Raw genomic sequence first — 14655 nt, forward strand, 5'->3', positions numbered from 1 at the left:
GAAAACATATAGCCTCTAATGATGTTTATAAATACGGAATCTAGAGTCTCCCAGAAGAAAAGACATTTTTTTTCCTTTTCTCTAGGGAAAGGAAATAAAGAACATAAGCTTATCTTTAATTAGAATTGACCATTAAATCTGTGAGATATGGGGCTGTTAAAAGGGCAGTATTTCACTTTGACATTGGGCTTTGTGACTGGACACAATGCAGACCCTGGAGTGATTCAGCACTTTCCTATGCCCTCTGTCTTGAGCTTGTGGAAAATAGGTCAAGTAAGCCTGAAGCTGCCCAGAGGGAAGAGGCTGAAAATCTCACAGGCCAGCCTGTCTGGAGAGCAAGGGTGGAGCTGTAAGATGCAGACTCCAGGACAAGAGCCCCTGCCTTTCCAGGGGACCACCCCCCTACACACACAGCCATGGTGCTAACAGATGATGGATGCTTCAGAGGTCCTGTGCCAGTGGATTTTTAGGGAATGGAAGCAGCATGGCTTTTTTCTGAACCAATGCACAGACTCCCAGGAACAGCCGAAGTTTTGCTGCTTAAGGAATTAAATGGTTGGAAGCTCACTCATCCATTGAAAATGCTCCCCAGGATGATACTGAAATGTTGGGCAGGGGTTTTTCCTGGTAGAGAGAAATTCTGGGGCCGGATGGTGCACTTCAAGAGAAAAAGCCCTGCTTGGGATCCATTTCTGCAGGACGGGAGTGTGGTGTCTAACAGCCTGATTTCTCCTCATGGGGAATCAGCCCACTCATATCCAAAGCTATGGAACAAAGTTTCTTCTTCCAATAAGGCTTGGGACAAGAGCTCATGCTTTTAGCAATTCTGGCTATATTTTCAACCAAGATGATGCTCATGATGCTATGTAGAGAATGAAGCACCTGGAGCCTAGTCTCTGTTGTGGGAAACCTGTCATTCGTCATCTTTACCAGTACAGGACAAGGCCAAGAATCACAAAGCAAGAAAAGCAAAATAAACCAACAAAACAACTGAGAAGCCAGAACTGATATTGCAAGATGTTCCATTGGTTTTATTTTTTTACACCCTACATATTTTCAAAAATAGCATTAGAGCAACTTTAGACTGTCTACTTGTAAAGTCTGTCATGGCCCCATTCGGAATCCATTTACGCTAACTATATGCAATTCTCTTATTGATACTTTTATAAATAACCTGGAGTCTCTAAGAAATCATGACAAATCCAGAGATCATTCTTAAGTTCTCATTTTGATCTTGAGTGGCATAGACTATATTAATCTCTCCCTTCTTTGGGAGATTACCTATTTTGTTCTCTTAGGACATTATATTCTTTTGGTTATCCCATTTCCTGGCCATGTTGTTTCTTTTGTGGTCTATACTTCCTCTGCTCTCATCAATTATGGAGGGTGGTGTCCTCTATCCAGACTCTTAACACTCTGTATAGGTAATTCCATAATTTATAATACCACCTATACATTGAAGAAGCTCAAATAATAACGGTTTATTGAGTGGTTTCTAGGTTTCAGGCTGTCTTCTAAGTATTTCACATGTAATAACTCATTTAATGCTCAACATCATGAAGTAGGTCCTATTATCATCCTGGTTTTATAGATGAAGAAATGGAGAAGGAGAGGCTGCTCAGGGTCACAATGCCAATAGGAGGTGGAGCCAGAATTCCAACCCACGTGGTTCAACTCAAGAGCCTGAGTATGGGGCTGGAGATTATACAACAGTGGACGCCCTCTTTAATACAGGCACGCCTGGAGAGCTTAGTGGGTTAAGCATCTGACTTCGGCTCAGGTCCTGATCTCATGATTTGTGAGTCTGAGCCCTGCGTCGGGCTTTCTGTTCTCAGCACAGAGCCCGCTTTGGATCCTCTGTCCCCTTCTCTCTCCACCCCTCCCCTGCTTGCTCTCTGTCTCTCTCAAACTAAAAAAATAAATATTAAAAAAAAGAAAAATAATGCAAAATTACAGATAGAATTAAATAGAAAAGTGAACATTTATTTAGAATGAGAAAAGAAATCATAATAAATTGAAAATGTAAAGGGCTGACAGAGGCTTCCACTTTTGGCTAAGATGGAGTAACAGACACCACATTTGCTTCCTACCATATACAACCAGAACACTGCAAAAAAAGTGGACAAAATAAATGAGACAATTTTTCAAGAGCCTGGATATCAAGCAGCAAAGGACACTATTCCCTAAGAAATGGGAAAAAAAAATCCAATAAACCTTACAGTTGCCCTAACCTACTTCTTTGAATGTTTCTAGGCTGTAGTGCAAAGAAAGGGAATCCAGGCAGAACCTGGTGGATCCCCTGGTTAAAGAGGCTGAGTTGAGGGCCTGGGACAAGACAGCTAATGTTCACAGAGTACTGGAGAGGACAGAGCTGTGCAGAGAGAATTCCAAAGAGCAGATGGTTCCCTTTAAGAATCTGGCAGAGCACTCAGCAATGTGTGTGAGTGAGAAAACTACACAAGGCCAACGAACCACCAAAAGGATTAAAATGAACGATACTTAGAGTTTGTACAAGCCCAAGATTAGTACCTATTCCCACCACACAGACTGGAAATCCTCATAATTTTCAAAACATTAGATAAAATACTCAGAAGCACATTGCCTAAGTAGTGGGAAATAATTAACTCTAGACTGAAGACTGGTTTGCTGTCATCTAAAAAAATCGTAAAAACAAGATGAAAAAGAATCAAACTGTTTCTTAGTAATTTAACTGCATCTCATAACAGCCAATGGTATTCATGGCAATTCAAAAATATCCAGCAGCCAACAAGAAAAATTCATAATAACTAGTATCCAATAAAAAATTACCAGGTATGAATAGAAGCAGGAAAATATGATCTGTATTAAGGGGAAGAATCAATAAAAGTCAACCTTGAGCTTATACAACTGTTAGAATTGGTAGACAGGAGTATAGGGCATTTATTATAACTGCATGACATATGTTTAATAAAGTAAGTAGAGGGGCACCTGGGTGGCTCAGATGATTAAGCGTCCAACTCTTGGTTTCAGCTCAGGTTACAATCTCATGGCTTTGTGGATTCAAGCCCCACATTGGGCTATGTGCTGGCAGCACAGGGTCTGCTTCAGATTCTCTCTCCCCAAAGAGAATCTCTCAAAATAAATAAGACTTAGAAAAAAGTGAGACATGAGAGTTATTAAAAGATTCAAGTTAAATCTCTAAAGATAAAAACTGTAATGACTGAAGTGAAAAATGTATTAGAATTAATGGCAGAATAATTAATTACAGAAGAAAAGAGTAGTAAACTTGAAGACAAAGAGACATTTATCAGTTCTGAAATGAAGCAAAGAAAGGAAAAATAATTTTTAAATATTGAACAGAGCATCTATATACTAAGGGGCATCTTCAAGTGGCCTACCTAATATAGGGGGAATTCGAGTTCTGAAAAGGAAGTGGGCAAAGAAAAATTATTTGAGGGGCGCCTGGGTGGCTCATTCGGTTAAGTGTCTGACTTTGGCTCGGGTCATGTTCTCACGGTCCGTGAGTTCGAGCCCGCATCGGGTTCTGTGCTGTCAGCTCAGAGCCTGGAGCCTGCTTCAGATTCTGTGTCTCCCTCTCTCCTGACCCTCCCCCGTTCATGCTCTGTCTCAAAAATAAATAAACATTAAAAAAAATTATTTGAATAAAAATGGTCCCAATTTTTCAAATCTCATTAAAACTATGTGAAGCATAATGACCCTAACCAAAAAAGAAGGAGGAAAAGGGCAGAGGGAGGAGGAGGAGGAAGAGGAAGAAAACTACACCAAGGCACAGCCTAATAAGATTTCTGGGAAAATCTTAAAACCAGTTTAGCAGAAAAAGGTCAGGTTACACTCAGAGGAGCAAAGATAATGACAGCAAGTTTCTCATCAGAAAACACACACAGAAGCAAAGCACAAACATCTTAAAAGGACTGGAGAAAACCCTGTCAATACAAGAATTTATACCCCAAAAAATGCCATTCAGAAAATGAAGGGAAAATAAAGACTTTACAGACATACAAATGCTGAATGAATTTATCACCTAGAAATTCACAGTACAAGCAGTAGTAAAGAAAGTCCATCAGGCAGAAGCAAATTATACTAGATGGAAATAGAGATCTACAAAAAAGACTGAAGAATATTGAAAGTAATAACTACATGGGTAAATATATATGATTTGAATCTATATTTAAAATAGCTCTATAAAAGATAATTGATTGGTCATTAGTCATCAGGGAAATGCAAATCAAAACCATGATGAAATACCACCAGGAAGGCTATAGTCAAAAAGACAAATAGTCACATGTATTGATGAGGATGTGGAGAAATTGTAACCCTTATAATTGCTGATGGGAATGTAAAATGGTGCAGCTGCTCTGGAAAATAGTCTGGCAGTTCCATAAAGGGTTAAACATAAAGTTACCCTATGACTCAGTAATTCTACTCATAGGTACACACCCAAATGAAATGAAAACACATGTCCACACAAAAGCATGTACATGAGTATGGTTAACCTTAAAAAAAGAACAACCTGTGCTGACAGCTCAGAGCCTGGAGCCTGCTTTAGATTCTGTGTCTCCCTCTCTCTCTGCTCCTCCCCTGCTCATACTCTCTCTCTCTCTCTCAAAAAGAAATAAAAAATAATAAATAATAAAAGAGCCAGATATTTTACCAGTAAAATTAGTTCATTTGGGAATAGAAAAGAATTGCAATTTGGGCCAAGCAAACTATGGTGAACCATGGGCAAGTTCAGAGAACAGAGAAGAGGGGCTTGCTTTTACAAGGGAAAAAAAGAAGCTGCGAGGGGCTGTGACAGCTTCTCATTGGCTGAATGTGGTGGTTTCTCATTGGTTGGGCTGTTGCTAGGCAAGGAGAAATTCTTCCTTCTTCTTGATAGAGTATGTAGAGTAAGCTTCTTCCTGTCGGGGAATATGAGATATGCTTCTAACAGTGATTGATAGTGCTTGAGAGGTAGTGCATGAGAGCTCCTGACTCCAGTTTAAATAAGGTTTCCTTGGGGCACCTGGGTGGCTTAGTCATTTTAGAGTCCAACTTTTGATTTTGGCTCAGGTCATGATCTCATGGTTATGAGATTGAGCCCCCATGTCAGGCTCTGTGCTAGACATGGAGTCTGCTTAAGATTCTCTCTTTCCTTCTCCCTCTGCCCCTCCTCCTAAATAAATAAATAAATAAATAAATAAATAAGGTTTCTTTATTTATTTTCAGAGCGTTCATACCAACATTATTCATTAACAGTTCCAAAGTGGAAATAACCTAAACGTCCATCAACTGATGAAAGGATTTAAAAAGTAATATATTTACATAATAGAATATTATTCAGCAATTATAAGGAATAAAATATTGATACATATGACAACATGAATGAACCTTGAAAGTATGCTAGGTGAAAGAAGCCAATCATAAAAAATGACATATTGTATGATTCCATTTATATGAAATGTCCAGAAAAGGCAAATCTATAGAGACAGAAAAGAAATAGCTGGAAGAATGGGGGATTTGGGAGATAGAGGTTAAAAGGGGTTTCCTTTTGGGATGATTAAAATATTCTGGCATTATATAGTGGTAATGGTTGCACAATCTTGTGAATATGCTAAAAACCACTGAATTGTACACTTTCAAAGGGTGAATTATATAGTATGTGAATTACATCTCAATAAAGCTGGTACAAAAATGATAATTGTTTAAACAAAAATAACAATTAATTGTGAGTTTTATAACATATGTATAAGTAGGATGCATGAAACATAGTATAAAGGCCTAATGGGAATAATTGGAAATACACTATTATAAGGTTCTCTATGTAAAGTGATATTTTACTTGAAAGCATATCATGCTATATTAATGACATATAGTACAACCCCCAAAAGCAAACACTAAAATAAGAAAATGAGGAGTCAATAAACCATGTAAGGAGATAAAATTAAATTGTAAAAAGTACTCAATAGAAAAGGAAGAAAAGTAGAGGGAAAAGAATAAAGAACAGATGAGACAAATAGAAAATAAAAAACAGGATGATAGGCTTAAAGCTAGCTTTATATTACATGTAAATAGTCTAAACACTTCAGTTGAAAGGCATAAATTGTAGGGGTGCCTGAGTGGCTCAGTCAGTTAAGTGTCTGACTGCAGCTCAGGTCATGATCTCATGGTTCGTGGATTTGAGCTTTGCATTGGGCTTGCTACTATCAGCACAGAGCCTGCTTCAGATCCTCTGTCCCCTTCTCTCACTGGCCCTCCCTCACTCACACTCTTGTTTTCTCTCTCTCTCTCTCTCAAAAATGAATAAACATTTTCTAAAAAATGGGAAAAATTTACCATGTTAATACCAATCAAAGCTGAAGTGGCTATGTTTCTATCAGACAAAGTAGATTTTAGAGTAAAGAGTATTACCAGGGATACAAAATGTCCTTTTCTAGTGGTGAAAGAGCCAGTTCATTAAGAGGGCATAAAAATCCTAAGTATTATGCCCCTAATAACAAAAATACATGAAGTGAAGAGGCATCCAACTCCTGATTTCAGCTCAGGACATAACCTACTGGTTAATGAGTTTGAGCCCTGTCAGCTCTGTGCTGACAGTGCAGAGCCTGCTTGGGATTCTCTTTCTCTCCCTCTCTCTCTGCTCTCCCCGACTCTGTCTTTTTTTCAGAATAAATAAATAAATAAATTTTAAAAAATAGAATAAAATACATGAATGAAAACTAACAAATGCAAAGTAGACAAGTCTTCAATTATAGCTAGAGATTTCAATACCCCTCCTTCAATAATTCATAGGATAAGTAGAGAAAATTAGAAAATCAATAAGAAGGGGCACCTGGGTGGCTCAGCCAGTTAAGTGTCCTTCTTCAGCTCAGGTCATGATCTTGTGGTTTGTGAGTTTGAGCCCAGCATCAGGCTCTGCACTGACAGTGTGGAGACTGCTTAGGATTCTCTCTCTCTCTCTCTCTCTCTCTCTCTCTGCACCCCCTCTACTTGCTCTCTCTCTCTCTCAAAATAAATAAACTTAAAGTTATTTAAAAAAAAAAGAAAGGGGCGCCTGGGTGGCTCAGTCGGTTGAGCGTCTGACTTCAGCTCAGGTCATGATCTCACGGTTCGTGAGTTCGAGCCCCGCGTCAGGCTCTGGGCTGATGGCTCAGAGCCTGGAGCCTGCTTCCGATTCTGTGTCTCCCTCTCTCTCTGCCCCTCCCCCATTCATGCTCTGGCTCTCTCTGTCTCAAAAATAAATAAACGTTAAAAAAAATTAAAAACAACAACAACAACAAAAAAAGGAAAATCAGTGAGGAAATAGAAAATCAAATCAACACTATCAACCAAGTAGACATAATTGACATTTAGAGAACATGCCATATAATAAGAGTGGAATACACATTCTTTTTATGTTATGGTCCATTTACTAAGATAGACCATATTCTGCTGCATAAAAGAGTCTCAATACATTTAAAAGGATTCACCTTTTAAACATGCTCTGTTTTCATAATGGAATTAAATCACTCAAAACATGCTCTGTAATCATAATGGAATTAAATAAGAAACCAACAAGAGAAAGATCTCTGGAAAGTTTCCAAATCTTTACAAGCTAAAGAATATATCTCTAAATGGGTGAAAGAAGAAATCAAAAGAAAAATTAGAAAGTATTTTATACTGAATGCAAATAAAACCACAGACTATCAAAGAGCAGGTTAGGGCAGGTTAGAAGGGGTTGTAAAGGGTCCCAAGGAAAGTTTTGAGGGTAATGGTTATATTCACTATCTTATTTATGATGTGATTCACTCTCTTGAGGGGGATAATTTCATGGGTTTATAGAAATGTCAAAACTTATCAAATTGTATGTTCTAAATATGTGCAGTTTATTTTATGTCAATTATAACTCAGTAAAGTGGTTTAAAAAGTCTTTTAAAAAGCTTATAGATGCTGCAAATGTAAACTAAACCAGAAAATAACATATTTTCATTAATTAACCTTCTGACACATCTCTAAAGGAATTTTTTTCCTAGGGATTTTTGCTGAATACTCTTTAATTGCCTTTCAATATGCAAAGGTTTTGTAGCATTATGTTCTACAACAAAAATAGAAAGAATTCAGTCTTTCCTCTATCACTGTTAATTAAAATTGTTTTTTTTTATTTTTTATATTTGAGAAAAGTTTCAACTATTTTACTCCACTGGTGACAATTATGGTATCATTAGCCATCACCAGTATAAGGTGAATCAGATACACCAAAACGAGATTTGTGTGTGTTGTGATTTACGACGTACTTGCTAGCTTTAGTGCTGCTCTAGGATTGGGCCCCGTTAACACAGGAACTTTTATACTTTTTCTTTTGTGCAGTTCTAGTTGAATAAACTGCCTTTTAAAGTATAATTACTGAGTGCCTATAGGCACCAGGCAACATTCTAGGTGCTTCAGGTATGACAGGGAATGAAATTGGCAAAAAAATTCTTTGTCTTTGTGGAGCTTATATATATACATATACACATATATATGTATATTATAAGTTTTTAATGTTTATTTATTTTTGAGAGAGAGACAGAATGCGAGTAGGTTGGGGCAGAGAGAGGGAGACACAGAATCTGAAGCAGGCTCCAGACTCTGAGCTGTCAGCACAGAGCCCAATGCGGGGCTTGAACTCACAAGCTGTGAGATCATGACCTGAGCCGAAGTCAGATGCTCAACTAACTGAGCCACCCAGGTGCCCCAAGTGGAGCTTATATTTTAATGGCAGGAGACATAAAGTAATAGAACTCAACACTTATAGGATGATGTATTATTAAATTCTATGACAAAAAATAAAGCAGGAAATGAGGTGGAATTTTATACAGTGAGGTTAGGGGAAGCCCCGCTGAGAAGGTGACTTTTGAGAGAAGATCTGAAGAATCTGAGGGAGAAAGCCATGGGGATATCTGGAGGGAGAATGTTCCCTGTAGAGGGACAGCATGTGTAGAGACTTGAGGCTGGCATGTGTAGGAAGTGGTGAGGAATGACGTAGTTCCTGCAGGGTGAAAAAGGCAAGAATAGTCAGAGAGGTGTAGCATCCAGAATTGTATAGAAGTGCAATTTTTACCCAGGGTACGATGGGAGCCATTGCAGGATTTTGAGCAGAGGGGTGACGTGATTTGATTTGTGTTTTACCACTATCACTGTATTGGGTTGAACAGTGGCCCCTAAAAGATTTTCAAGTCTTAATCCCCAGTACCCGTGAATGAGAACTTATTTGAAAATAGATTCTTTGCAGATATGATCAAGTTAAGGATCTCAAAATAATATCAGACTGGATTTAGGATGGGCCCTAAACTCAATGACTATCATCCTTATAAGGAGAAAAATGGCCACAGAAAGACCTAGAGACACAGAGAAGAAGACAATGTGAAGACAGAAGCAGAGATTGGAGTGATCTGTCTACAAGACCAAGGGACACCAAGGATTGCCTGCAACCACCAGAAGCTAGGAGAGAGGTATGGAACACCTAAGTTCTCCTCCAAAGCATGCGGAAGTAAGCAACTCTGCTGAGACCTTGATCTCAGACCTCTGGCCTCCAGAAGTATGAGAGAGTCAATTTCTGTTTTAATCTACCAAATTGGTGATAATTTGTGAGGGCAGCCCTAGCTCATGAATATAGTGATGTTGGCTTCTGTGTGGAGAGTTGACAGTAGGTCAAGTAAAGGAAGCCTGTCAGGAGATTACTGTGCAATCCAGGTGAGACTGGTCCTTGGAACACAGTTGGTGCAGTATGGGGGTAAGAAGCAGTCAAGTCTTGGAGATATTTTAGAGGTAGAGCCGAGAGGATCTGTTGGCAAGTTGGAGGTGGCATTCGAGAGAAAGAAGTTTGGTAGAAAGGTGTGTGGATGCTGAGTAGCTAAAGAGGTGGACTGTGCTGGTTCTTAAGTTCTTGTTTCTAGGCTCGTGTCTGTCTGCAGACCACCCTTCAGCTATTCTAGCTTGGTCCACTTTCAGTTCTGCTGAAAGGAGATGCTAGAGGCGATTCCTCACACCAAGCCTGGGGTGGAAGGGGGCGCTGTTCCATCATGTTGACTTCCTGTTCCTGTCAGTGACACTGCAACAGTAGATGGTTCCAATTTCCTCACACTCCCAGAACCAGCCTCACCGGGCCCCCTCAGAGGTACCGGCACCTTCTGACTTTGGTTCCCTCCTCAGAAGTCTAGCTCTGTGGGCCCCTCCTCACAGACTGTAGGTTCAGATAACCCCAACCCTCCTTTCTGTTCCCCTAGCTCTTGGGGTAGTGGCTTCTTTGAGCAATGACCCCCTCTGTGCTACCTCAGGGGTCCTCTTTTGTCTTTTCAGTTCTCTATTACCTTGTTAAAATTATTTTTTTTTTAAGATTTTTAATTTTAGTTTAAATTTATTTATTTTTTTGAGAGAAGAGAGCGCAAGTGAGTGAGGGGTAGTAGAGAGAGAGAGAGAGAATCCTGTGAGGGATGGGGGGGGAGAGATGGGAAAGGGAAAGGGAAAGGGAAAGGGAAAGGGAAAGGGAAAGGGAAAGGGAAAGGGAAAGGGAAAGGGAAAGGGAAAGGGAAAGGGAAAGGGAAAGGAAAGGAAAGGGAAAGGGAAAGGAAAGGGAAAGGGAAAGGAAAGAAAGAAAGAAAGAAAGAAAGAAAGAAAGAAAGAAAGAAAAGAAAAGAAAAGAAAAGAAAAGAAGCAGGGCTTACCTGAAGTGGGGCTCCAGCTCACCCGATGTGGGACTCAAACTCAGGAACTGTGAAATCATGATCTGAGCTGAAGTCAGATACTTAATGACTGAGCCTCCCAGGAGCCCAGTTAACAATGATTTTTAGTCAGCTCTTGGGTGACTCAGTCTGTTAAGCTTCTGAGTTCGACTCAGGTCATGATCTCACCATTTGTGGGTTCAAGCCGTGCTTGGGCTCTTGTGCTGACAGCTCAGAGCCTGGAGCCTACTTTGGATTCTCTGTCTCCTTTTCTTTCTGCCCCTCCCCTGCTCATACTTGCTCTCTCTCTCTCTCTCTCCCTCTCAAAAATAAACATCAAAATAATTTTTTAAAAAAACTGCCGTGTTTTCAAGTTCCCCAAAAGACTGACCAATGCTGAAAGCATGGATGACTCCTAGAAACGTGTGTACAAAGAGGCTGTGGGAGCAGCAGGTTTGGAGTCTGGGTTTGGACAACTTCCATTTAGATGCCTATTAGATAGCATGAGATATCCAGGAGACATGTTGGCTCTGATTTTTGAGCAGGGGAGACGTTGGGCTGGAGACAGTGATGTGGAAGTCACCAACACAGGCAGGTGTTTAATGCCACAAGCCCGCAAGTCTGTCTGGAGATGCTTTGGTCCTATTTTTCTTTTTGATCCCAAGTGTCTCACCACAGATCTTGGCACAGAGAAAAGGCTTCCTAAAGATTTGTTGAATGAAGGACACATGGTTAAAAGAATCAGCAAATGGCTTAGTTGAGTTGTTGTGCCTGCAATAGTCAACTGCTTTCGGAATGAAAAGGAAGTTTCCTAGGAATGGGGACTACTTGGGCACGAGGAACATGATGAACTCTTCGTCACCCACTTGCAGGTGCAGAAACCAGGTGACCGGCTCCAAAGATGGCATTTTCCTTTAACAGCAAGTATCCTCTTGGAGTTGTTTGGAAACCAAGGTCTGATTTCTCTCAGTCCAAAACTAGTGTTTGGAAAAAAAAGACTCCAGCTCCCAGAAGTTCAACATACCCCCCCCCCCACCTCCCCACCACCTCCCTGTCTGGTCTGAGCTTCCTTATGGAATAAAACTTGGCCTTTTTGCTTAGTGTTTCTTTCTTTTATTCACCCTGGCCTCACACTTACCGTCTGCTTCAAGTTCCAGTGAATGATTAATTATTCATCCCTCCTAGTCCTTTATCTTGGGAGCCGGACTTCTCCGGGTTAGTCTCACCGGGTCGAGTAGAACAATGGCAGGTAAGGTTCTTCGTCCTCTGGCCAGGAGCTGAGTGAGTGAAAAGTAGTGCCTGGACCCTGGCGTCCAGGTGGCCACAGCAGGCTGGCACAGGCTGAGGCCCGCAGGTGCCGGGTGGCTGTCTTAAGTCTCCTTTTTTGCTTGTTTGTTTCAGTGGCCTCGGAGGTGAGCAGCGAAAGCCCCGAAGGAAACAAAACAGGGTAAGGGAAAGAATTCCCTAAGCCATGTCTTACAATTTGGAGAACCGGACTGTATGTAGGCCTAGCTGATGTGCCCAAGTCGGGCTTGATCTTTCTGGCGTGTGCTGCTTTTCATCCCAAAGAAGAATTTCCCTTTTTAAAAAGAATAAGTCTACATCTGCTAATCATGTGATCATGATTATGTCAGCTGCAGCGTAAGGGGAATTAAAATTAGGGAGGTTTAAGTAAATGTGATTTAAAGTACGATTGCAAACTACTCCCTGTGCAACCCTCCACATATATTTTTAACATGTTCTTGTCAGAAATATGTTAAGCAGCAGCTGCGAATTTTAGTGCAACTAGGTGTGCATAGTAAATATGCACTTTCTGCCTTCTCATTAGGTCCTTTGGTGAAATAACGTTTGCTCTGCTCTCTGTGCCCCCTGCTCTCCTTGTGTGGGGGTCCTGCTGTCCAGCCTTCCCTTCTGCGGGCTGTGTGAGACCTTCCCCTTTGCAGAGGAGCCCTGAGTAGTGGTGCAAGAGGGGGGGTCCGTGCAGATGGAGGCCACAGGTTTGTCCCTGCAGAGCAGGAACTTTGGAAGCAGGCAGGCTGCTGAATTGCTCAGACCTTGCTCTTTCTCAGGGCTTAGAGGAAATCATCTACCTGTTTTTTCCTCTAGAGTCCCCATGTTGTAGCTTGCAGTGAGTTCTCACCACATTTTGGGAGGGCTCCAGGGTTGCCAGCCTGGGTAGGTGGTGGAAGGAAGGAGGCCTTGTCCCCTTCTCTGCACCCTCCCTTCTTCCCTATCTCCCAAGGCAGACATCTGCAGGGTACAGGGGCAGGTGGCTGATGGAAGGCCACGTTGTGTCATCAGGAGAGGAGTGTGAGATGACAAGGTTCAGGATGGTAGAGAGACACCAGAGAGGCAGGTGGCATTCCTTCCTCTCATCACAATCCCTGCTCCCAAATCGATGTGGACCCTTTGAGGGGCTGCAAAGCCAGGGTGGGAGCATCCTGCGGGCAGCTTGTCTGCAGACAAGGGGAAACAGGGAGACCAGAGGGCTGGTAACCAGGAAGTAGTCGCAGAAAACCGCCTGCCTTCCAAGGGTGATTTTTTTTTCTTAAGTTTATCTATCTAATTTATTTATTTTTAATTTGCATTTAAGTTAGTCAGCATATAGTACCACAATGATTTCAGGAATAGATTCCTTAATGCCCCTTACCCATTTAGCCCATCCCCCGTCCCATAAGCCCTCCAGTAACCCTCTGTTCTCCATATTTAAGAGTCTCTTATGTTTTGTCCCCCTCCCTGTTTTTATATTATTTTTGCTTCTCTTCCCTTATGTTCATCTGTTTTGTATCTTAAAGTCCTCATATGAGTGAAGTCATATGATTTTTGTCTTTCTCTGACTAATTTCACTTAGCATAATACCCTCCAGTTCCATCCATGTAGTTGCAAATGGCAGGATTTCATTCTTTTTTATTGTCGAGTAATACTCCATTGTATCTAGATACCACATCTTCTTTATCCATTCATCCATCAATGGATATTTCAGCTCTTTCCATACTTTGGCTATTGTTGATAGTGCTGCTATAAACATTGGGGTGCATGTGTCCTTTCGAAACAGCATACATGTATCCCTTGGATAAATACCTAGTAGGGCAATTGCTGGGTCATAGGGTAGTTCTATTTTTAAATTTTGAGGAACTTCCATACTGTTTTCCAGAGTGGCTGCACCAGTTTGCATTCCCACCAGCAGCGCAAAAGAAATCCTCTTTTCCATATCCTCGCCAACATCTGTTGTTGCCTGAGTTGTTAATGTTAGCCATTCTGACAGGTTTGAGGTGGTATCTCATTGTGGTTTTGATTTGTATTTTCCTGATGATGAGTGATGTTGGGCATTTTTTCATGTGTCGGTTGGCCATTTGGATGGAAAAGTGTCTATTCGTGTCTTATGTCCCATTTTTTCACTGGATTATTGGTTTTTTTGAGTGTTGAGTTTGATAAGTTCTTTATAGATTTTGGATACTAATCCTTTATCTGATATGTCATTTGCAAATATCTTCTCCCATTCCATCGGTTGTCTTTTAGTTTTGCTGATTGTTTCCTTCGCTGTGCAGAAGCTTTTTATTTTGGTGAGGTCCCAGTAGTTCATTTTTGCTTTTGTTTCCTTTGCCTCTGGAGATGTGTTGAGTAAGAAGTTGCTGCGGCCAAGGACAAAGAGGTTTTTGCCTGCTTTCTCCTCGAGGATTTTTATGGCTTCCTGCCTTACATTTAGGTCTTTCATCCATTTTGAATTTATTTTTGTGTATGGTGTAATAAAGTGGTCCAGATTCATTTTTATGCTTGTTGCTGTCCAGTTTTCCCAGCACCACTCCCTTGCTGAAGAGACTGTCATTATTCCATTGGGTATTCTTTCCTGCTTTGTCAAAGATTAGTTGGCCATACGTTTGTGGGTCTATTTCAGGGTTCTCTATTCTGTTCCATTGATCTGAGTATCTGTTTTTGTGCCAGTACCATACTGTCTTGATGATTACAACTTTGTAATACAGCTTGAAGTCCAAAGTTTAAT

At 40.8% G+C, this 14655-nt stretch overlaps 1 protein-coding gene across 3 annotated transcripts in view; it reads left to right on the forward strand.

Moving 5' to 3' along the window:
• The window catches only part of MYO3B (myosin IIIB), a 471131-nt gene that overhangs the window by 13298 nt on the left and 443178 nt on the right, over positions 1–14655 (forward strand). The window contains exons 2-3 of one of the 3 annotated variants that reach the window (XM_053215252.1): positions 9310–9446; positions 12057–12102. The exons of 1 other annotated variant lie outside the window; for it this stretch is intronic. The gene's annotated coding sequence lies outside the window, so the exon portion shown is untranslated. The remainder of the gene's footprint in view (positions 1–9309; positions 9447–12056; positions 12103–14655) is intronic. One more of the 3 variants, XM_053215254.1, reaches the window with a different exon arrangement.

The sequence above is a fragment of the Acinonyx jubatus genome, chromosome C1 (genome assembly GCF_027475565.1).
Source record: "Acinonyx jubatus isolate Ajub_Pintada_27869175 chromosome C1, VMU_Ajub_asm_v1.0, whole genome shotgun sequence".
Classification (NCBI taxonomy): domain Eukaryota; kingdom Metazoa; phylum Chordata; class Mammalia; order Carnivora; family Felidae; genus Acinonyx; species Acinonyx jubatus.